Below are 26,359 nucleotides of genomic sequence, written 5' to 3'. Positions count from 1 at the left end.
CCTGAGTCAAAGTTGGACGCTTAACCAACTTGGCCACCCAGGTGCCCTGCTAACTAATTTTTTAAAAGATCATCTGATTGCAAAAATATTTATGAAATTAAAAAATCAATTTTTAATCCCTGCCCAATTTATCTAAAAAGTCACATGTTTGATACAAAATGCCTTAGCAAAGAAAGTAGAACTTAATAACCACTCTGAGACAATGTCCTTCGCCTGACAAAAGGTAGTTTTAAAAATCAGTTTGGTATCATTTTAGATGTTAGTGTGTATATTTTTCCTCTTCCATTTCCCCCCCTTTCCCTACCAGAAGTAGCCAGCCCAGGAAGCTGTATGACAGGGTGAAAAGCAAAAACAGCATGTAGTCATTGGCTTTTGCTTTCCAAAAGTCTAAGCTCTTAGAAGAACTGAGAACATTTTAAGAGGCTGAAAAAGGAGAAAGGGATTTGCAGACACAGAATGTGTAAAGTGATATGGAGAGAAAAGTTTAAAAGGAAGTTTTCCCAGTTTGATAGGTAGAAGCAAGAGAGAAGTCTATGGGTCTGAAGATGGTAAGAAAGAACCCATATCTCTCTCCCCAAATTAGTACTTTTGGTTACAGGAATCCTTGCAGGAGGTCCTTGGGTCCCAGTAGATAGACAATCAGCAGCACTGAAGAAGAGAGATGGGTACAGAAGACAGGTCTTTACAACCACCTGCTGGACCTAAGAGGGAGGGCTAGATACTGTCCCTCAGCCCACTCCCTATCAATGTCTTGGTTCTATATGACACCTAGAACTATTCCTACAGGGACAAATGTTCAATTTTCTGCTAGTTCAGTAATATGGTAGCTTGGGTTCAGATATTAATTTGAGTTTTGAAAAAATAAAAAGTGACTTGCACAGCTCAGTTGGTAGACAGTGATTTATGTCCCACCACAAAAAGCAAACACATACATGCCCTACTTAATTACAAAGCTGAGTAATTGCTTTGGTGGTGAATCCAATATATTAATGCCTGCCATGTGTGCAATAATCCTTTCCATAGAAATATAAAGCACATGGCAGGAATAATAAAAAAAATTTACCTGATTTTAGGATGTATATGGACACTATAATATGACATCACAATCATAACTTATTTCAGAGTAATTTAAGGTCTCTAGCAATAAAACATTTTCTTTCATTCATTCAACAGATATTATTGAGTACTTCTGTGTAACAAGTATTGGTCCAGGTTTGGGAATATCAAGTAAATAAAACAGACAGATATCCCACCCAAGTAGAAGAAGAAAGATAAAAAAAACAATAAATGTAAAAAATAACAAGAAAAGTATACAATTAGAATGTGGTAAGTGCTATAGAAATTAGGGGATGGAGGCTGGGTAAGTTGTAATGCTAAATAGGATGGTCAAGGAGGATTCACTGAGGAGGTAAAGGAGTTAGTAGAAGCATGAGTGTGGCACAGAACATCCTCCGAAAAGGGAATAGCTGGAACAACAGCCCTAACTGAACTGTGCTTGGAATATTTATGGAACACTGTTATGTCTAGAGCAGAATGAGGGTAAGAATAGTGTGGTAATCAGAATAACACCCCCTCCCCAACATGTCCATGTCCTGATTCTTGGGACCTACAAATATGTTAAGTTACATGGCAAAGGGGAATGAAAGTTGCAGATAGAATTAAGGTTAGAACTTCAGATGGGGAGTGTATACTGGATTACCGAAGTGGGGCCAGTGGAGTCAAGAGGGTTCTTTAAAGTGGAAGAGGGATACAGAAGACAAGGTCAGAGTGCCGTGATGTGAGAAGGACTTAATCAAGCCTGACTTGATTTGAATACTGAGGAAGGGGACCAAGAGCTAGGGAATGTGGGATACCACTAGGAGCTGGAAGAAGCAAAGAAATGGATATCCTCTCTCGCCTCTAGAAAGAATGCAGTCCTGTTGATGCCTTGATTTTAGCGCAGTAAGGGCTACATCAGACTTCTGACCTAAAGAATTCTTACAGTTCTTACAGTATCTTACACAACATATCTGTTATTTTAAACCACTAATTTTGTGGTAGTTTTTTTCAGAAGCAGATAGATAATTGATACACATAATGAAAAGTAATGTGAGGGGAAAATGAGAGAGCTAGATCTTGAGGGATCTTAAATGGCATTGCAAGGACAGATTCCATACTAAGTGAAGAAGGGAGACATTGTAGGTTTTAAACAGAGGAATATATGACCTGACAGGTTTTTAAATGATCCTCATGGCTGCTGTGTTGAGACTACATGTAGGAGGACGAAGTTAAAACAGAAGACCTGTTGGAGCCACTACAATGATCTGAGGAAGAGATGAAGGTGGCTCATACCAGGAGGGTAATTTTGGAGGTGGCTAGAAGTTCTTGGATTCTAGGTATAGCCAATGGGATTTCCTGACAAGTGTGTGTGTGGGGGGGGGGGCGGGGGGGGGAGGGTGCAGGCAAGAAAAGTCAAGGATGACTCCCAAGTGTTTGGTTTGAACAATTAGAAGGAAAGAGACACCATTACTGAGATGGGGGAAAGCTTCAAGTGGAAAAGTACTAGGAGATGATCAGGATTTCAATTTAGAACATGTTCAGTTTGAGATACTGGTCTAGTATTCCGGTGGCAATGTTGAATAAGCAGTTGGATACCTGTGTGTTTAGAGTTCAGGAGAAAGGTTTATGCTGGATATATAAATGTAGGCATCATAGGCTTATAGAAATATTTCGATTCAAGAGATCAGGTGATATTATCAAAATACTGGTGTAGATAGAGAAGAGGAGAGGATCAACACTTGGGACTTTGGTGTTGAATCTATTCCTAGGATTATGAATTTCCAGGATTCTACTTGAGAAATGTATTTATCATGATGAATAACTCCTTTATTTTATTCACTCTGCACAGGAGTCTGTTCAGTCAAATTTGTGTCAATTAATCAGTTTTCCAGGTAGCAAAGGTGAAATGACAAGAGGAAACTAACATAACACCATCTCAACAAGTACAGATTTTTCACATAGAGATTTGAAAGAACCCTGCCTTCAAAACTAATAAAGATACAGAGGCCAAGTTTAGGCCTTTGAAAAAAGCACTGGTGCAAACAGCTAGTCTCAACATAATTTTTGCAGGTTCCTGCCCTTTCTCTCACTTCCCTCCTTCTTCCTGTACTCCTCCAGTGGCTCTCGATTCTATATTGATTTGCATGTAGCTTGCATTTGATGCTCAAAACTGACAGCAGTCCATTTCACTAACGTATACATGTATGAAAAGTTCGCCTGGAGAAAAATTGTCAAGGATGGGCAAATTTTCCAATTTTCCAAATAATTTTATGTTAATAATGAAATTTTAGTGTTTGATGGTGAATTAAAATTAAATCCAATATTTATTTTTTATTCTGTGAGGAAGAGAGTAAAGTTTTCTGATTGAAGATTATTATTTTAGTCGCTGCAGTACCAAAGGTAGATGGAAAGTATTTGCTTTTTCTTATATTTTTGTATTATATCATTTATAGTTTAGTAATTTTATGAGTTGATTAAATTCTTAAAAATACAATTCAAGTTGTCCTTTTTTTCTTTAGTAGTTACATTTATAGTTATGGGAAAATTTGTAATTTGTAAGACATAATTTTAAATATATATATATGTAAAGAACAGGATTTTCACTTAAAATATTCTCCAAAATAAAGTAATAGTTTATGATTAAGACATAAATTCTGGAATCACAAACTATTATGATTATACCCAACAAAACTTCAGTGTTTTTAAGAAGTAGGACTTAGTTGTACCCAGTTGTTTTGATAGACATGTGAGCTTTGTTGTGTTAAAATGTAATAGTAGTACTAGTTTTAAATGCATTAAAAAGTTTTTTGTAAGATGCACAAGCATACCTTATTGAAGCTTTCGTCAAATCTGTTGTACAAAAAGAGAATGCTCTAGAGTAGTTCAGAGTGAAGTAGGAGAATATTTAATGGCAAAGCGTGGTAAATGTATTCCAATAAAACTTTATTTATGGATATTGTAATTTGAATTTCATATAATTTTCAATATCATGAAATACTATTATTCTTTTGATTTTTTTCCTCAACCATTTAAATATGTAAAAACCATTCTTAGCTCACCAGCTGTAGAACAACAGGTGGTGGGCTGGGTTTGACCTGTGGGCTGGATTTTGCCGACCCCAGCTTCAAACACTGAACCTCAGGACTTGGGCAAATGTCCTATTTTGTAAATCCTTTACCAATTCCTTTTCCAGCCACAGGCTGGGTCCCTTAATCAGCCTAAACCAGGCTGGCAGATTCCTGCCAAGCCAGCACCAATGTGCATTGTCACAAACATTGTTCCCTTCTAAAGAGCAATCCCTTAATATGGACAGACTTATTAGAAGAATAAGCAAAATGAAAAGAAAAAAAGCAGTGTTCTCAGTCTGCCTGTGAGTGTGACTTATGCTAAAAGCAGAGACTAGATAGTTTTTAAGCCCAAAATTAATTTAGGTCTATGCTCTCTGATTGATTTTTTATTAGTTCAATGCAAAATTTTGTTGTTTTCGTTAGCTACCATTTTAACTCATTGTTTCTATCGTGTTCTTTTAAACTTTTTATTTTGCCACTTAGCATGTTAGCCATCATCCTAATTCTGCTGTCCAGATGTACTAAGCATGGTGTGTTTATCTTCAATTAAGTTGTTGATGAAATAGTGAATATGCAGAGTCAAAGACAGAGTTATTTGAACCCTCTAATCAAGACCATGAATCAACTTCACAATTAATGTCCATATGTCCACAATGTACTCATGGAGAACTTTCCAAATGTCTCAGAATACACTATATTTTCAGTATTTTAAAAAGGAAATAAAGTTAATTTGGATAATATGACTTTCTCTTAGAAAATTCATGTTTCCAGTGAACTCCTTTATCAGTATTCATAAGCCATCTGCCTAATAAACAGTTATAGTATTTTACTGAGAATTTACGTTAAACCCACGTTATTTCCAGCAAGAATCTGGTATCTTCCTAAATTTTGAAAACTGAAAGTTTGTTCATCCCTTATATTCTTCTGCCTCTTCCTTGATCCACAGCTCCATATAATTACTAGCATTGATTATATGATCATATCTGCAAGTATTTTCAGTACCTTGGAGTGAAATTCATCAAAGCCTGGAAAATTCAAACTTATTTAAAGCATCTAGGCACACTTCTGTTTTTAATAAAATCAGCTGATACAATCCAAGATTATTCCAGATCTGCCTATAATTTTCAATGTTTTTCTTGGTTTCTAGTCAGACTGTCTCTTCTCTTTTAAATCTCTGCAAAACTACCTCCTCATTTCAGAGTGATTTCAAAATTCACAAGGTCAGAACCTTTAAAGTTGTAAAGAGATGATAACAAGTGTTGGTGAAGATGTGGAGGAAAGGGAATCCTCGTGCACTGCTTGTGGGAATGTAAATTGCTATAGCCATTAATGGAAAACAGTATGGATGGTTCTCAAAAAATTAAGACTAGAACTACCATTCACTTCTGGGTATATATCAAAAGGAAATGAAATCGATATCTCAAAAAGATATCTGCCCCCCATTCTGCATGTTCATTGCAGCATTATTCACAATAATAATAGCCAGTAGCCATGATATGGAAATAACCTGAGTGTCTGTCAACAGATGAACGGATCAAATGTCACACACACACACACACACACACACACTGGAATATTATTCAGCCACAGAAAAGAAGGAAATCTTGTCATTTGTGACAATGTAGATGAAGTTAGAAGACATTATGCTAAGTAAAACAAGCCAGACACAGAAAGACAAAAGCTATTATGATCTTATTTATATATGGAATCTAAAAAAGTCAAACTCATAGAACCTGAGAGTGGAATGGTGGTTGCAAATGGTAATGGGTGGGGGAAATGGGGAAATGTTGGTCAAAGTATACAAAGTTTCAGTTATGCAGAATGAATAAATTCCAGAGACCTAATTTATAGTATAGTCACTATAGTTAATACTACTGTATTGCCTTCTTGAAATTTGTTGGGAGAGTAGATCTTAAATGTTCTCATCTCACAAAAAAATGGTAAGTATGTGAGGTGATGGATGTGTTAATTAACTTGATTGCAATAATCATTTAAAAATGTATACATATATTAAATCAGCACACTGTACACCCTAAAAAAGTAAAAGTAAATAAGTAAAACAATGATTTTCTTTCCTTCAATATACTGGGTCAAATATAAAATAAGTCATAAAGAAAGTTTCTCATTTTAGTAAAATTATAATTTTATTAAAAACTGCACTTTGGCAAGGTGAACATAGGAAACTCTGCTTTGTCTATGAGTGCTCTGTGATAATCTCTCTGAATCCCATAATATGAAAGCATCACTTCTCGTAAATTTTAAACTCAACATGTTGGCATGCATTACCTCCTGAAACACCAGCCTTTCTGTTTCTAGGCTACTGTGGGCCTCTGTGGAGTTCCTGATCTGGCTCCTGACAGACCATGGTTTAAGGAAATGACCAAAATAGAAACAAGAAAACTTCATAAATTTAGACTAACCACAATCAGCATATAATCTCATAAACATTTGTGATATGTAAAACCAAGATGTAGGGTTTTAAATCTACACTTTTGAGATGGGACCTGCTAAGCAAATTGTTAATATTATGTATAAACAGTATTCAGGGAACCTATGTCAATGATTTAGAACCAACTTTAAAAGCACTTTATAGGCATTCATTTAATTAGAAAAATATTAATGTTCTAATCATAAACAATTCTTATTTAATAAGGTAGGTCAGTTTGGTTTAATTTGATATATGCTCTTACAGTAATGAGCTATATTTTAAAAACATATTTCAGGTTTTGGGTTTCCACAAAATCCTGACTATTTTTTTTTCCTAATTTACTCTAGGTATTGTAAGTACATCAGTTAGGAACAAGTTTTTAAACACTTGTCAAATGTATCAGAACTAAAATTTGTCAATATTGTACAACTTGTTTTTACTAATCCCTATACTTCAACACTTTATCTTCCCTCCTATTTTCAAAAGCACATCACTTTGATAGGTTAAACTACCATATTATTTCTACAAACATATTCTTAAGTTTATTGACAGGTTGGTTTCCATTGGTCTTGCAGCCCTTCACTTATGCTCTGACCACCCAAAACACAGTTCCTTGGGTAACATAGGCACAGCCATAAATAAACATGTAGACTCAGTTCTGACCATCTTATGTAGAAGCCACTCTTACTCTCTACTTCTTTATACTACTTTTTTTTCTTATTGAAACCTACAATTATTGTCTATCTAATTAAGTTTTATAGATTATTTGTTTTGTCCATAAGAATGTGGGCACAGAGAAGGCAAGGGCTTTGTCTTATTCACTATCTTCAATGTACAGAATAGAGCCTGGCACATAGTGGGCACTGAATAAATATTTGTTCAATGACCAAATGACTGAACTGAAGACCTACCAGGAAGCTGAACTGAACCTTTTGTACTGGGTAAAAGATTCTCTGCAGATAGTCTGTTTTAAGTGTTTTGGTTCAGACTATGCCAGGGGAGATAAGATACAGTAATGGATTTCTAAATCCCTGCCAAACTCATTTCCTCCCTGAGCATATACTTCTGGAGTCTCACCTTAATCAGTCTGGATCCTGCCAGGGAAGCATATGATGAAACAATGCCTATCCCATGACATCCTTGAAAAAGTGGAGACCTTAAAGATCCTTAGATGTGTAAGCATGGGCTTATAGGATGAAGAAGTCTGCCCTTAATAAATTGCTATTCATGACTTAGATAAAGATATACTGTTTCTAAGGCTTCCTACTTAAAGAAGCATCCAGAATTCTGCTTCCACTTAGGGTATGGAAAGCCTCAAGAAAACATTGCCTTCATCTACCTGCAGAGGTTTTGCCTCCTGATTTTGCATTTCGGCCTCTGCTGATTTAGAGGGTTTTGTTTCTAAAGAAGAAATACTTCCATCAGCAGATACAAAAAAGGTCCCAGCAAATAGGAAACAAATGTAACAAAGCATAAAAAACATCTCATTGATGCAATATGATGGGCAATGGGACAATTTTATAAGCAAAATTTCAGCTTACTACATTTATTTATTCTCTTAAAAATTAATGATTTAGGTTAGTGGTCAGCAAAATAACTTGATGACCAAATCTGGCTCCTCTACATGTTTTTGTAAGGTCACAGCACCACAGACAAGGTTAGGGCTATGAACTGCAGAGACCACGCCAGGGAGTTCCTCCTTGCTCTATTCTGCTTTCATTCCCACCACCTGCTCCTTCAGAAGGCAGACTGCCACGTCACTCCTGGCAACTTCCGAGTGAGCAGTAGAATCTCAGTCCAGGAGTCTGCAACTCAGCTAGTCACCTTGCCTCCAGTCAAGTGCCCAAGTTGAGATAGCTGGGCTCTCAGTATAAACAGAATGGTTTATATAACTTTTCAATTTAAATATGTAACTTGATACTTTGCAATTTATATGAGTAAGTTAAATTAAAAGTTAGCGAATAACACTTAATACAAAATTAAGTGTTATTAGTTTTTTGATCTTTAGAGTTTAACTTGAATTTGTACTTATCCCTGTATTGAACTTAAGTAGTTATGCTTACTCCTTTTGTGGATAAAGCACAAATATATATACAGTATATAAACAGATATACAGAATGTCTGTGCTATTAAAATTTGATGGAGAGGTTGATTAGGAAAAGATGTCTAAAAAGTTTTCTTAGAGGTGTGGTAATAAAAAAGCAGTTGAGAAACTGTTTTGAGGCAACTACTCAACAGCAGGGTCAACAGTAATCAGGAGATGGGGCTTGCCCATTCACTTATCACCGTTTCCTATTCCATTAGAACCTTAGACAGTTTTTCTAAAACTAAAAACTCACTAAATAAGCCGCTGGGATTTTTGTACATGGAGGTTTGGGCACCTGAATTAGAAACAAAAAAAGCCTGTAGCTGAGAATAAGATGTAAATTCTAAACTTTGAATTTGAATAATTTTGAATTTTCATCTCAAACTGCCAGAGCTGATCACTGATCACATATTAGTGTCATGAAGTTCTGCTTCATGAATTATAGCAATAATTCATTAATCTTAAATACACTATAGTACTTTGTTGTATGTGTATACTACAATTTGTCCATTTTACTTTCAATGTTATTCGTGTTGTTTATGTCTTTTTAAAATTTAATACTTTTATATTAAGTCCATGATATTACATACCTTCTCTCCTTCAGAATTCACTGATCTAACCCCACTCATCTCATAAGCAGATTCATATGATGCATGCTGAATTCCTTCCATACAAAATCCCCCGAATCAGAATCAACTAAATATGTTAACACAGCTCTCATCGAAGTCTTTCCCTTTGGAATAACATTGAAATGGCTAATCTCATTATTAATTGCTTCTTGATATTGAAAACTTTTTACAGGAATATGTTGGTTCAAAGTTCAACTTTATTCAAAGTTGGTCTTTAGTGGTCTAGATAGCTCAGCTGTCAAACAGTGAAAAACAAACAGAATTTTGGTTGACCTTATAACAGGACTTGAGATAATGGTTTGTGAACCGTATGTATCTTCTGGGGAGACCAGAAGGCTCATCAGTACATTTAGAGTCCCATTACATGATGAACTCAAGTGTTACTGACTCATGCATGCACGGAATTTAAGACAACTATTTTATCTACAAGTCATGTCTTTTTTTTTTTTTTTTTAACGTTTATTTTATTTTTGGGACAGAGAGAGACAGAGCATGAACGGGGGAGGGACAGAGAGAGAGGGAGACACAGAATCGGAAACAGGCTCCAGGCTCCGAGCCATCAGCCCAGAGCCCGATGCGGGGCTCGAACTCACGGACCGTGAGATCGTGACCTGGCTGAAGTCGGACGCTTAACCGACTGCGCCACCCAGGCGCCCCTCTGTCTTTTTTTTTTTTTTTTTAAATTTTTTTTTTTTTCAACGTTTTTTATTTATTTTTTGGGACAGAGAGAGACAGAGCATGAACGGGGGAGGGGCAGAGAGAGAGGGAGACACAGAATCGGAAACAGGCTCCAGGCTCCGAGCCATCAGCCCAGAGCCTGACGCGGGGCTCGAACTCACGGACCGCGAGATCGTGACCTGGCTGAAGTCGGACGCTTAACCGACTGCGCCACCCAGGCGCCCCTCTGTCTTTTTTATTCACTTTCAAATTCATTGTTTCATTTCACCTGAAGTCTGACTCCTAGGTAATTGTATACATACATCACTACAAATAATTAAGTGCTAAACTGAACTTATGGACTAAAAAGTCTATAGCACTTTAAAATAGAAAATGACCAATGAAAAATTCTTGGTGGGGTGGAAGGTGAAACTTTAGCTTTGCCTTAAATAAGATGCATAATTTGGATGAGGGGGAGGGAAAGAAGGTATTCTGGGTGAAAGGTACAGCATGAACAAAGGCAAAGGAGAGAAAGCCACAAATCCCAAGTGGTGGACACTAATTAGCTTAGGCTGCATATAGTGGAGGGTTCATTTTATAAAGCAATGGTATGAAACATAAATGTTAGAATGGACACAGAATATGACAGTTTTTTAATTCCTGTCAATTTCATTACTGTTCATCTTCTACTTGGTTCTCCAGGGTCACAACTGAAAGTATTTTAGTTTTGTTTTTCTCTCTTAACTCTTGATATTTCCTTTTCCTTTGTCATATTTCTTAACATCCTCCCCTCTGATGGTATGAAATTTCTACTAGTATTTCCTCTTTCATCTGCTATTTACTTATAATCATATACCGTTTAGTTTTGCATGCCTGCTTTTATTTAATATAGTATTTAATACTCTCTGAGTTGCTCTTTTAGCTCAACATTATGTTCCTGAGATTTGTCACTTATTGCATATAGATATAATTCAGTATACCCTATAATACTTTATTGTATGTGTATACTACAATTTGTCCATTTTACTTTCAATGTAATTCATGCTGTTATTTCTTTTTGAAATTTAATACCTTTTTATTATAGAGAGTATTTCTATGAAGATTTCTGCACCTGTTTCCCAGTGCACAGTATCAATGGCTACTGTATAATAGGTATCGAGGACTAACACTATTGGGTTGTAGGGTATGTTCATCTTTAACTACAGCAGATATGCCAAATTATATTCCAAGGTGGTATTCCAAATTATCTTGCACATGTAGGATATAAATACATAAGTAGCCTAAGCATAGAACCATATTGTCTTTGATATTTATTTTCAGGCAAATTTTCCCCACTTTTTGCTTTATGGATTGTCTCTATTGTATGTTAATTCCTATTACATTAACTTCTTCCTTATCTCCTTACATTAACTTCTGCATTATTTCCTTATACTTCCTTTGGATTTATTGTATTTTTCTCTACTAACTTCTTATATTAGATGTTTAGTTCATTCATTTATATCATTTCTTCATTTTAATACATGCGATATAAATGTCTAAATACTACTTTAGCTAGACACAAACATTTGGCTATTTAATAGTTTTATTTTATTTTTATTTATTTATTTATTTATTTATTTTTATTTTTTAATATATGAAATTTACTGTCAAATTGGTTTCCATACAACACCCAGTGCTCATCCTAAAAGGTATTTAATAGTTTTATAATTACTTTAAATATTTTCTAAGTTTAAGGTTTCTTATTTGGTCTATTATTTATTTAAAAATATATTTCATAATATCATACAGTGTTTTTATAGTTATATTTATACGATTTATTACTATAATAATTGTGTTGTGGACAGAGAACATTGTAAGATACCAATTCTCTAAAATTTGTTGTGAATTTCTTTGGAGCCCAGAAAGTGGGGTTTTCCTAACTATTTTATTTGTGCTTAAATAGGATATACTTTATGCAGTTGTAAGAGTCCAAGATTCTTTTATTCTCTCACTCTCTGTCAATTTGAAGAAAATTTTAAATTGTGCTCTTCCAGGGGAAAAGACATTTGCAAATGACATAGTGGATAAAGGGTTAGTATCCAAAATCTATAAAGAATTTGCAAAACTCAACACCTGAAAAACAAATAATTCAGTGAAGAAATGGTCAGAAGACATGAATAGACACTTTTCCAAAGAAGACATCCAGATGGCCAACAGATATATGAAAAGATGCTCAACATCACTCATCATCAGGGAAATACAAATTAAAACCACAATGAGAAACCACCTCACACTAGTCAGAGTGACTAAAATGAACAACTCAGGAAACTACAGATGTTGGCAAGGATGTGGAGAAACAGGAACCCTCTTGCACCGTTGGTAGGAGTGCAAACTGGTGCAGCCACTCTGGAAAACAGTGTGGAGGTTCCTCAAAAACATAAAAATAGAACTACCCTATGCCCCAGCGATAGCACTACTAGAAATTTAACTCCAGGAGTGCTGATTCATAGGGGCACATGTACCCCAAAGTTTATAACAGTGCTTTCTCAACAATAGCCAAATTATGGAAAGAGCCTAAATGTCCATTAACTGATGAATGGATAAAGATGTGGTTTATATATACAATGGAATATTAGTTGGCAATGAGAAAGAATGAAATCCTGCCATTTGCAGCAACGTGGATGGAACTGGAAGGTATTATGCTGAGTGAAATAAGTCAATCAGAGAAAGACAGATGTATGCTTTCACTAATATGTGGATCTTGAGAAACTTAACGGAAGACCATGGGGTAAAACAAAATAGTTAAAAACAGAGAGGGAGGGAGGCAAACCATAAGAGACTCTTAAATACAGAGAACAAACTGAGAGTGAATCTCTCTCTCTCTCTCTCTCTCTCTCTCACTGCTGAACTGTGAGATCATGCGCACCTCTCGCTCTTCCTCTCCCTTCCTCTTAAGAGAGAGGGAGAGAGAGAGAGAGAGGAGAGGGAGAGCCCCCACCCCCACCCCACTGCTGGCTAAAGCGGTGCCCGCAGCCTAAAAATCTCTCTCTCTCTCTCTCTCTCTGTCACTGCTGAACTGTGAGATCATGCGCACCTGCCCTGGCGGGCAGGCAGGCAGGTGCGCATGATCTCACAGTTCAGCAGTGAGAGAGAGAGGGAGAGGGAGAGAGGGAGAGAGGGAGAGAGAGAGAGAGAGAGAGGAAAATGGGTTATGGGCATTGAGGAGGGCACTTGTTGGGATGAGCACTGGGTGTTGTATGTAAGCAATGAACCCTGGGAATCTACCCCCAAAACTAAGAGCACACTTTACACATTGTATGTTAGCCAATTTGACAATAAATTATATTAAAAATGAATATAAATAAATAAATAAATAAACAAATAAATAAATAAACTTGTTCTGGTCTTCAAATCCTATTATATTTACATGATCTATCAATTCCTGAGAATATTATGTTAAAATCTTTACTGTGATAATGGAATTGACTATTCTTGCTTTTCTGTAAATTTACTTTATGCATTTCAGAGCTGTTATTAGGTGCATAGAAATTTATTTTTCTTATATTTTCCTCAAGAATTGAAGATTTTTTCATTATAAGTAATTATATTTAACTGTGGTAATTCTTATTTTTACATTAAGGCCCCTTTTTCTCTGATCTTAAAATAAATATACTGAATTTCTTTTGATTAATATTTTCATTTTTTATCTTTAAAAAATTGTTGACCTTTCTGTGTACATACATAAAGATGTGGATATTGTAAACAATGTATAGTTGAATTTTGTGTGTGTGGTTTTTTTTAAATCCACTAAGTCTTTTTAAGTAAAGCATTTCCACTTTGTCTTTTTGTGCTTTTTATTTGGCCCACTGTATTTGCATTTTTTTGAGTTGTATATAATTTTTTTAATTTAAAGTTTAGTAACATACAGTGTAATATTGAATTCAGGAGTAGAATTCGGGAATTCATCACTTACATACAACACCCGGTGCTCATCACAACAAGTGCCCATGACCCATCTAGCACATCTTCCCCCACCCTCCCTCCATCAACCTTCAGTCTGTTCTCTATTGTTAACAGTCTCTTGTGGTTTGTTTCTCTCCCTTCTCTTCCCTCTCCTTCCCATATGTTCATATGTTTTGTTTCTTAAATTCCACATATGAGTGAAATCATATGTTTGTCTTTCTCTGACTGACTTATCTCACTTACCATAATACATTCTAGCTCCATCCATGCCATTGCAAGTGGCAAAATTACACTCTTTTTGATGACTAATATTCCATTATATATATGTACCACATCTTCTAAAAAAATTTTTTTATGTTTATTCATTTTTGAAAGACAGAGAGAGACAGAGCACAAGCCAGGGTGGGGAAGAGAGAGAGAGAGGGACATACAATCTGAAGCAGGCGCCAGGCTATGAGCTGTCAGCATAGTCAACACAGAGCCCGACGCGGGGCTCGAACTCACAAACCGTGAGATCATGACCTGAGCTCAAGCTGGACGCTCAACCGACTGAGCCACCCAGGTGCCTCTATACCACATCATCTTTATCCATTCATCAGCCGATGGACATTTGGTCTTTCTCCATAGTTTGGCTATTATTGATAATGCTGCTATAAATATTGGGGTGCATGTACCCCTTCAAATCTGTATTTTTGTATCTTTTTGGGTAAATCCAGCAGTTGGCTGGATCATAGGGTAGTTCTATTTTTTGTTTTTTGAGAAACCTCCAAACTGTTTTCCAGAGTGGCTGCACCAGTTTGCATCCCTACCAATATTTGCATTTTGTCTTTCATTTCTTGCCTCTCTTAAAATGTATTACTTTTCCTCATTCTACTTCTTTGCTTCTATTATACAATTTATTTCACTTTTTTTCTTTTTTCCAAAAAGATTTTAAGATCTATACTTTTTTTTTAAAATGTAGTCTTCATGTCCAGTGTGGAGCCCAATGCAGGGCTTGAACTCACAACACTGAGATCAAGACCTGAGCTAAGATCAAGATTGGACACTTAACCAACTGAGCCACCCAGGTACCCCTAACATTTATACTTCTCAAAGACTAATATTTATTCACATCTTTACTCTTCTCCAAGCAAGGCACTTAAATGCTTCAATACACTTAAAATATAAGGACCACTCTCTAATATATATAATATTGTTATGGTGTATTTTAATTTCATTTCTCAAACATGCAATGTATTATTGTAATTATTGTTTATATAATCAATGTCTCTTTGGATTAACCACATCTTTGCTCATCATCCTTTCTTACATCTCAGACATGCCCTCTAGGATCTCACTCAAATATATCCTTTAGAATTGATTTTAATGAGTGTCTCTTTATGGCAAATTTTGCAGTTTTATTTTGTCTGAAATACCTACCTATAACCCATATTCCCGAAAGATATTCTGAGTATATAAATCTGGTTGATGGTTATAATGTTCTCTCAGCACATTATGCCATTGCCTTCTAATACTGGATATTGCTGTTGAGAAGTCAGCTAACACTCTATGTCTTTTTTTTTTAGTAAAATAATCAGATTTTTCCTTATGACTTTAAGATATTTTGTCTTCAGTGTTTGTCAATTCCACAATAGTGTTACTTAGTATAAATTTGTTACTTAGTATAAATTTGTTAGCCTACTTATAGGCTTCAACCTAGCTTGTGTGTATGTGTGGTTTTTTTTTTTGTTTTGTTTTGTTTTTTTTTGTCTTTTTTCACAATTGCTTATATATTGCTCCTACTCCATTTTTTCCTCTCTTCTATTCCATTTTTCCTCTCTTCAGTTCTGGTTTTGATTAGGTATATATATTAGAACTCACATTATTCTTTATATCTTTAACTGTCTTCCATATTGTTCACTTTTCCTCTTTAGATTATATTCAGATATGGCTTTGGTTTCTATTTCAGTTTATTAATTCTGTCTTTAGCTCAGTTAAACATATCCACTGAATTTTTAATCTCAATGTTCATACTATCCAGAGCTAGAGGGTTTATTTATGTCTTTATTCAAGTATGTTTAGACATTGTAAGGCTATGTTTTTCCTTGCAAATATTTTCAATTATTTATTCTATTTTTTTAAACATATTATATATACTTTTTATATTCTGTTCTTATAATTTCAAAATTAAAATATATTAAGATGTTGTAGATTTTATTGTTCTGTCAATTCTGCTTGTTCTTGCTTATATTTCCTTCTTTGCCTTTTTTTAAATATTTTTGTTGTGAGTTCATCCTTTTTGTATTTTTATCTGAGAAAATATTTTGTGTTCTTATTTTAAGTGACTTAGTTTAAAGAGACTTAGTATTAACTCCTGCCAATTGCCTAGAAGTTCTGTCAACTAAGAATTGGTTTTAAGCTGAATTATTGACTTTTTTTTAAACCTATGCAGCATGGAGCCCAATGCAGGGCTTGAACTCACAACACTGAGATCAAGACCTGAGCTAAGATCAAGATTGGACACTTAACCAACTGAGCCACCCAGGTGCCCCTAACATTTATACTTCTCAAAGACTAATGTTTATTCACATCATTACTCTTCTCCAAGCAAGGCACTTAAATGCAAGAAATATTAATTCACTCTTCAACCTAAATAAAAAACAATTCATGGTAGGGGTGCCTTGGTGGTTCCGTCGGTTGAGGATCCAACTCTTGATTTTGGCTCAGGTTATGATTCCAGGGTTGTGGGATTGAGCTTCGTGTCAAGCTCTGCATTGAGCGTGAAGCTTGCTTAAGATTCTCTGCCTCTCCCCCCTGTCCTCCTCCCCTGCTTATGTGTGTTCTCTCTCCCTAAAATAAAAATAAATAAATAAATAAACTTTAAAAATGAAACAGTTCATGGTTAAAAAATCAAAAGAGAATATTTCACTCCATTCAATGCCAAGACTTGAGACAGGTAATTTTTCTTATAGTTTATAACAGGTGTTGTTTCTATTTCACACTTACACAGGGAAACTTTTCGATCCCAGCTTATTATGGGTGTTTCTAATGATGCTTGCCCTGGTCTTTGTCTCTAAACCATGTACCTCATGGGCCACAAAAAAATGAATCTTAATTTTAGCCCCTTAACTGGCCTATTTATTAGTGACTGTCAATAAAGGAGCTCCCTTTCTTTTCCTTCTAGTAACATGTTTTGAGTTTTACTGTATTTTCTGGAATTATCTACCTTTTTAAAAAAGTTTTTATTTATTTTTGAGAGACAGAGACAGAGCGTGAGCAGGGGAGGGAAGAGAGAGAGACACACACACAGAATTTGAAGCAGGCTCTTGGCTCTGAACTGTCAGCACAGAGCCCGACCCAGGGCTCAAAGCCATGAACTGTGAGATCATGACCTGAGTGGAAGTCGGACATTTAACTAACTGAGCCACCCAGGCCTCCCTGGAATTATCTTCCTTTTAATTCAGAGTTCAGTAAGTGAATGTTTCTTTGAAAATATATACTCTTTCTGTCACTATCCAATACTGGCCCTGCTTGAAATGAGTGAGCTTAATAAATATAGTTTTATTGTTAATATATCTGAAAAATATTAATACAGAAGGTTTAGCAATGTCAATTCACACTGTTCAAGAATATGCTCAGCATTTCATGTTTAGGATTGAAAATCCATCAAACTCTTGTCATTTTACTTTACCTTGCTGGTGTTCAAAAAAAATTTTGTCCAATATGTCACATAATTTCTACTTAGTTACTTTGTATAATATTGTGGTACTATGCTATTACAAACTAATATACATATTTTCAAAAGATATACTGTTAGAAAATGTCAGCAAAATTTAAAACCAATGTTATTAGCAAAATAAAATAAAATAAAACCAATGTTATTAGCAAAAATGACTGAGATTAGGGATTAAAGGGATACAGCAATAGAATGTTGAAATAATAAGAAAATAAATCACCTCAAAGAAGTATGGCTAAAAAGGTAACATTTGTAGCTTTAGGGTCTTTTCATGATTATGTTCACGTAAGGTGACAAGTCTTTGGACCAGAATGTCCAGCTTTCTACTCAGTTTTTCTGACCTAAATATATGTTGAAGGCCCTGGTATTGAATACAATTTTTAAAAGGCTGACTATCCAGTCACCACACATGTTGGAAATGACAAATGAGTCAGCCTTACATAAAATGCTATCAAGAATAAAAGGAAAATTTAAATAATAGTCACATGATTTTTTTTCTCTTATAGATTTCCCTATTGCAAAACGTGCATTCATTGAGCCTTATTGTGCCTGAGACATTACGAGACACTAAAACTGATGAATATCCAAGGTGATACATCATAGATTCTACTGTCAATAATAGTGTATTATATGAAATGAAGGAGTGATATACGTACCCATCTGAATCACTAGCCTCATGATAATGCCCTATAAACTGTATATTGCATAATAATTAAAAAGTACTCTAACAAATATCATCAAATTTTTGTTTCATCTATATAAAACTCTGTTGACTAAGTGTTATTATCCTCTTTTGTACAAATTAGAAAACTGAGGAACTGCAACAATATGTAAATGTTTCAAAGTCTCACAGCTAATAAATGACAGCAAAAGAAGAATGCTATTTTTGTTTGGATTCAGACTTGACTATATGGAGCCTAGGAACATGGAAGAATTAGAATAGGGGCATAACCAAGACTGGGGAAGAGTGAGATGCTATGGCTCTGATCTCAAAGAGGATAGAACTGTCTCCTAACAAATTCTGAAAGTGGTTATGATGGAAATATTCCATTAGGTAGGTAACAACAAATCCAGTTAATAGGCAACACTTAAGAGGTATATATTCAAAGGAAATGAAAATGGGATATTGAAAAGATATTTGCACTCCTATGTTTATTGTAGCACTGTTCATAATAGCCAAGATATACAAATAACCTATATAACAAATAACCTATATATTCAAAGGAAATGAAAATGGGATATTGAAAAGATATTTGCATTCCTATGTTTATTGTAGCACTGTTCATAATAGCCAAGATAATACAAATAACCAAATGGATAAAGAAGATGTGGTGTGTGTGTGTGTGTGTGTGTGTGTGTACTACACACACACACACACACACATATAAACACACATAATGGCATATTATTCAGCCATAAGAAAGAAGATAAATAAGTAGATAAATAAGTAGATAAATAAGTTCTGGAGATCTAATGAACAGATAGTGATTTTAGTCAACATTACTGTACTGTTTTCTTTTTTAAAATATAATTTATTTTCAAATTGGCTAACATAAAATGTATAAAGTGTGCTCTTGGTTTCTGGAGTGGATTCCCATGGTTCATCACTTAGATACAACTTTGGAGTTGTTAAAAGACCAGGTCTTACTTGTTCTCGCCACACGAGAAATGATAATTATGCAACATGAGGGAGGTGCTAGCTAACACTGCAGTGGTAATAATAATACAATATATAAATTTATGAAATCCTCATGTTGTACACATTAAACTTAAACAATGTTATATGTCAATTGTATCTGAATAAACAAACGTTAAATATACTACAACCACAGATTTGATCTATCTTCATATAGCTAAGATGCATTCAAAGAAGTAGGAGATAGAAGAAATCAACTTCTAGGATATTCTAAACTATAAAGATAAATATTGGCCCCAGGTATGTGAACTTCAAGTTAATTCTTGTTCTTGATTGATAAAGATTTTGTATTACTTGGAAAGATGGTCAAGAACAGAATGTGAGACTGACAGTTTGACAGAAATCAGGGAATGTTGCAATGCTAGGACTGTATACAGGTAAGAGGCTCACCTTAGTGCATTGGATTTTGATTTTTGTTGGTTAAATGAAGACTTGATTGGAAGGAAGAAGAATCAAGTGGTTCTAGATCTATTCTCAAAACCGGGGGATTGACTTAATTTCAATTGCATACTCTCATCTATTATCCTATGTAAGGTTGGGATTTAAAAAGTGTGCTATTGATAAAAAGATCCCCTTTGGTGATTCAGCTACAGTTAGTCTGATAGTTCATAATTCCAAGAAGCATTCTGGTGTTTACTAAACATGAGGTGAATATTATATGATTGTGATTCAACAAGGTTTTCATATATTTTGCACAATAAATATATAAAAAATAAAAGTATTTTTCCGAGATATAGACTTCCTGAATCAGGTGATTTTTTTCAGCCATGAAGTCTATTTTGTACTTGGATGCTTTTACTCACTAAGAGGTCATATTTCGGACTTAAAGTAAGAATACTTGACTTTGAAGGTCAAAATTTAAGACCTGGAGAAGAAATGGAAACCTGACTAACTGAAAACAATGAAAGCAAAACATATGGACAGCACATAGTTATTTCCTAAATGCTATTTAGGTAGATTTCAACATTATTGAATATGAACATAGTCATAGGAATATTGTTGAACTGTTACTATCTTTGTGGATCTGGTCAAATTCACAAACAGGGTATTCTATTGGAAGTTCTGAGCTGTAAGAGGAAGCTTGTGTAAGGGCTTACCACTCCAAATCCTTACAACCTTTATGGATGGGGGTAGGGTAGACATGGGATTCGCTCCTCCAATTATAGAAGCCAAAGGGGAATTTCAGAAAGAAGGATATGTGCTATTAGTTTTCAGTACTTCTAGAAAGACATAAAAAAGCCAACTAGATTTTTAATTGGTTAAAAATTGATTACTACATTGATTACTACAATGACCATGTAATTTATTCTCAAATTGGAATACTTTTGAGATTGATACAGAATGCTTTTCATCATTACCCTGAGATAATAGGTGTACACTAGGATTGTCCCTAGCATACCTGGAAATACGGTCATTTGAGGCATTCATGATCTTTGTCAGTGAAAGATTCAGATGATGGGTTAGAAAAATTATAGACCAATAGCAATGAAAATACCCAGTATACAGTAAGTACTGCTTATTGTCCTAAGTGCTTTACACAAAGTATCTCATTTTTCATAACAAACCTGAGTTAGGTACAATCATTGTAGCAATTTTACAAATGAAGATATCATAGCACATAAAAGTTAAACAACTTAAAGAAGGTCAGAGAGCCAAGAATTGGAAGATCCAGGATTAGACCCCAGACTATCTGGCTTCAGAGCCCACATTCCTAACCACTATGCCACATGCAGCTTAGCTATCATATGTTGGAGAAAGATGAGGCAGGGTGGAGGGCAGTGGAGCAGGAGATGTTATCCTATTCTTTTGTTTATTTACTTTTTTGTTATCTTTTAATAGTGTTTTTTCAGAGAATAAAAAGAAAATAATAGAGTAGAGAAGAATATGGGAGAGACAAGCATATTTATGTGTTAAGGTTAAGGATTCAGAAAATAAGCAAAGTTATAAAATATTAGAGAGAAAGAGATCAAGGCCCCATTTCCACTTATCTCCTCTATGAGCTGGACCAAGTGCTCAGATGAGAGTATTCTTCATAGATCTGAGGATTTTCCACATGCCCTACAGTTATGTATTCCCAATGGAGAAACACTATCAGTAAGTCACTACTTAGGATCATGGTTACATTTATAGTATAAGATGTCTTCTCTATAAAATGTGCTTGTCAAATGTTTATTTAATGAATAAGCTAAAATTAACTTTATGAATTTTCAATAAGTGCTTATGTTTTAGCCATTTTCTTTTATACTTGACTATTCTTGGTTAAAAGACAATTCTCTTTCATCATAATAACACATAAAATAATCTCATTAAGTGTTATTCTAACAGATATTCAGTTAATGAAATACAGCCAAATATCTTGAAAATATATGTATATACCAAAACACAAAGCTATTTTTAAAAAAAATATTGAAGGTATTTCATGTTTCTAAATTATCAGAGGATGCAGTTATATCTCATTATTGCACATAAGATATCATTTTTCTTACAGAAATTTATTTTCGTAGAAATTTAAAACTATTTATTTACTATTTAATTAACAGTAATGGACAGAATTTGTTCAATAAAGTGAGATTCATTCATTCATACATTCATTCAACAAATATTTAGTGACTACTGAGTTCCACATTGTAGCTATATGGCTATTAATCAAAGAGGCCAAGTCCCTGCTCTGCTGGAGCCTATATTCTAGAAGGCAATTAGCAGCAATAATAAAATTGGCAGATTTGCAAATATATGTCTATACTGTCCAGCATTTATCATGCCTATTAGAGGGGGAGAAGTCTTCTCAATCAGATCACCCATAATATCATAATACGGGGCCAGATAACACCTATAATATACTTTATTAAATGCTGTGTAGACCCTGGTTAGAGGTTGGTCATTTCTTCTTCTTGAGCAGCCAAATAAGTCCACACCCTCACCCTCTACCCTAATAGAGTTCTCACACTACAGCACACTATACATTCACTCAATAGCCCAGGTACCAGACAACCAAGAACAGCTCCTATATGCTTGCTGAAATTTTTCAAACTAGCCAATGCTAAACCTGTTAATCCTGCTTCACACTTTACTTCCCACGGAAACTACAATAAAAACACTTGCCCACAGTTCCCCCTCTCCCTCTGGCTGGTGACCAACTTCAATGGCCTGCCATCGGAGCCACCAGCCCTGCAAGGCATACTGTGCTTTCCCCAGGGAGCTGTGAGTAACAAAACTGTAATACTCTTTTTGGATTCTTTCTCTTGATCTGCATCCGGACTCACTATACCTCTTTCAAGGTGATATGGTTAAAATACTATCTCTCGCTGCATTTTCATGTTGCATGGAAAGCCCTTTGCCTCTTCTAGACTGCCCAGATGTAGTCCATATTTTAAAAACAGATTGAAGGCTATTAGCATCTCATGTAATTAGACTTAAAAATTAGTTCACAAAGAGTTGTAACTTAAAAGAACTGCTACTGGTAATTAAAAATATGTTTAATTTCATTTTTGGCTTACACACACACACACACACACACACACACACACACATAAAGGAGTTGGTTTGGTCAGAATCAATAAGAGCTTATGGCCTTAAAACAGAATAGTATTTTCAAAAGAAAACAAACAATAAAATCAACAAATTCTGTGTAACTGTCCCCAAGGGGGGTAATGGGAATAGAGACAGAATAACTTCCTATGTGTCTTCCCTGCTAGCCAGTGACCTCACTCTACTTCTAGCCTCATGCTTCCGTAGCTTCCTGCATCCCAAGGTTACTTTTGAAAGTTTGGAGATTCTGCCTCTTTGACAGTTTTTTTTATATTTATCATTTAGCCTTGCTCATCTTCTATAAATTTTCTCTTTTATTGTGCACCAAAACAAATACTGTATGATTGACACTGCTTTGAAATGTATATTATTCAAATGATGAAATGAACTTTCCATATATCTGATTTCCATCCTTCACTTCATCTGTAAGTGTTCCTTTTAATATTTTTCTTATATTCAGTTATCCATCTGAAAGATTTATTCCAGGGTTATATTTAGAAACACTAAAAATTCAAGGAATCATTGCAATCCAAGCCCAGATTGCTCTGACTTAGGAGTTCTAAATCAGTCTTAATATCTGGGGAAGTGGTAAATTAGTGTCAGGACTTTACTTTAAGGTGAGTAATTCAGATAGAGGTAAGATAACCTTTGAAATAAATTGAGTTGCATTCATGTTTAAGTTTATGGAATACCAGACCTAGCATTGCCATCCTTGGTGGTGGTTGTCCACAAAGAGCTAATCTACAGAACAGATTGAGGAGGAATTCATCGATGTTTCCTAAAAGTCCCCTTTCTTTCAATCCCTGCACATCCTTTTGTTTCTGGAGAACTTTCACATCATGAATTGTGGACATAGATGGCCCACGAAGCTGAAGGCGATGATGTTGGTGGACACCTCAAGGGTGGCTTGCAACATACTAAATAAATTTCTAAATAAAACTAATAAAATAAATAAAATTATAACATTGAGTACTAGTATTTTAAAAATATTAAAATAATAATAATAACAACAAAAGTAATAAATAAAAATACTAATAAATACAAAATTCATGTTTAGAGAACATGAAATGCCACGTATGCAGTGCTGGTGGCTGTGGATGAACTACCTAGATTTCTTCTGGATACTGTTCAGACATTATTATTTTCTGATCTGTCAGAGCTATTTGAATGAAGGGCAGTAAGAGTGACTTTCTTCTAGGTTGGGGGTTCTCTGTTGTGGTGAACTCTTCAAAGGAGCTTAAAGGAGTTCTGCTCTATTATTTATAATAATAGCCTTAGGTGAGTAGTTCATAGCTTTTCCAAAAGAGGTTAAAAAAATATATGGGACACATACATTTTAACAATAAGTTAATCACTAGCAGAGCAATTCTTGTTATAAACTTTCTTGGGCAAGGAGTGTGAGTTTCACTTTTCTGAAATTGTATTATCCAAGCTTATTAGTACCTCTCAGCACCATGTTTTACACATATCAGGTTTTTAATATGCATTTGTTGGATAAATCATGGCTTCAGAAAATATACTGAATCCTTTAAGTAGTAATATTTTAGGAAATTGAGCTTGTGTTTAGGATTAAAAACTGTTACAGTTTTTCAACAGTTAGTTCTTCACCTTTCTGAAGTCAAAGGTAAAAAAAAAAAGACTACCTCACAATCAGTTCTAATTTTCAAATTTTACCACAATTTAACATATGAATTTCAGTTGACAGTTGGTTTGTGTTTTATATCCTGTTCATTGCTAACTCTCTAAAAGGTGATATCCAAAAATATAGAATTCAATAAAAGATGTGTGAAAAACAAATGCCACTTGATTTCAGTATTTACTTTGTGATGGAATTCTCACTTTTTATTTCTTGAAGCAGATTCCACTTTTCTAAATGTTGCATTCCCAAAATAAACATGTAAACAACAAAATGAAGATGACAAATGTACAGGCTGAGAGTTGGAGGAGCCTAAACCTAAAAAAATGGATACTCCAGTTTAGACATGAGGGACTCAAGTCTTGAGCTCACAGAAGGATGTGCTGCTTCCAGATCCTTGTTTCAAATGCAAGTGTCTTCTTACATTATAGATTTGCACACATTGCATACATTCTTCCAAAATGCAGACTTACTGCAAATATGGTAACAATACATTGGAAATTTGAATGCTTCCAGGCAAAAAAACACAAAGCAAAACACACATTCTTTCCTTTATGCTGTGCCTTTACAAGAAACAGAAGAAAAGACAAGAAAAGAAATGAAAAGAAAAGAGGGAGAGGGAGGAATGGAGGGAAGGAAGGAGGCAAGCAGGCTATTTCTGAGATGCATGAGGAAAAGCCTATGCAACAAATAAACATCTCATCTCCTAGCTATTTCTCTTCCACCTTCTGGCTAAACAGAGTGCCTGCCTCAATATTTTACCCTAATACTGCTTTCTTAGAGTACTACCCTATACATCAAAACTGTCCTTCACATCCACTTAAAGTATTTGGAAAGAACATTGAAGAGCTTGGCCAAAACATGTGTAGGGTGGGAATAGGGTTTGAGGCAGCTGGTGAACAGACCATCTTCATATATATTTCAGTATTTCATAATAATTTTCTATATCACTTCAGACCACACAATTTTTCATACTTCATATTAGCATATAAGAATTATCTAAAGTAAAACACATCTACAACAGTACCTAGAACAGTGACTACCACATAGTAGATGCTCAATAAATATTTATTGAATCAGTAAATATTTATGGGATAGATAAGTGAATACAAAACATATATGAATGGAAATGCTTCAGATGGCCCAGAATGATGGTGTTAGCAGAAAAAATTAAGTTTTAATTCCTAGTTGTGAACACTTGGTGTATGCATTTCATCTCTCTCTGAGATGCAAATTTTTACGGGATTTGTGACAAATGTCACTAACATTTCATGTGAACATATTTGAGTCTTTTTCTCTTGATGAAAAACTTAGCATTCCAGAATTTCAGAGCTTAAAAAAACTTTATAAATCATGATGTTCAAACCTTATTTTACCCATAAGGAAACTGAGAACTAAGATCTCAGTGCTTAGTGCTAGAACCAATACTAGCAGGCAATTCTGCCCAGTGACAGTCTTGAAATTTTTTAGTGCTACATTAGGGCAACAAGAAAACAGAGAGGCCATAATTCAAAGATATTCATAAAGGATAAAGAATACAAAAATGGAATTCTGGAGCTAAGTATATTTTATCACCTACCAAGTTTATTCAAGTTTTGCACTGAACATACAAGTCCAGTTTTTGATTGGCAGCACATCCAATTTAGCAAAGTTGTTAGTAAATTAATGCAATAGTGATTTTATGTCTATGAATAAATAGCAGGGAAGAGAAGATGTTAACTCAAAGGAATGAAAGTGTCAGTAGCTCACAAATTACACCACACAGTCACCACTAGATGATCTACTCATACTGTCAATCTCATACTGTCAAATGTTCCCTTATTGGAAACTGGATGCTGACATGCCCTACCATCTTTGTATTTTATGAATAATGGAGACATCAGAGGTTAAGATAAATTTCAGGTTCTAACCAAGTGCCATTCTTCTCTCAGTTCTC

The 26,359-nt window shown here is 34.9% G+C and overlaps 1 long non-coding RNA gene across 1 annotated transcript in view; it reads right to left on the bottom strand.

Moving 5' to 3' along the window:
• Positions 1-26,359, bottom strand: part of LOC144616394 (uncharacterized) — a 397,874-nt gene that overhangs the window by 12,442 nt on the left and 359,073 nt on the right. The gene's annotated exons all lie outside the window — the stretch shown is intronic.

The sequence above is a fragment of the Panthera onca genome, chromosome B2 (genome assembly GCF_046562875.1).
Source record: "Panthera onca isolate mPanOnc1 chromosome B2, mPanOnc1 haplotype 2, whole genome shotgun sequence".
Classification (NCBI taxonomy): Eukaryota; Metazoa; Chordata; class Mammalia; order Carnivora; family Felidae; genus Panthera; species Panthera onca.
Note: the sequence above shows the minus strand (reverse complement) of the source record. Positions and strands in the feature narration are given on the sequence as shown.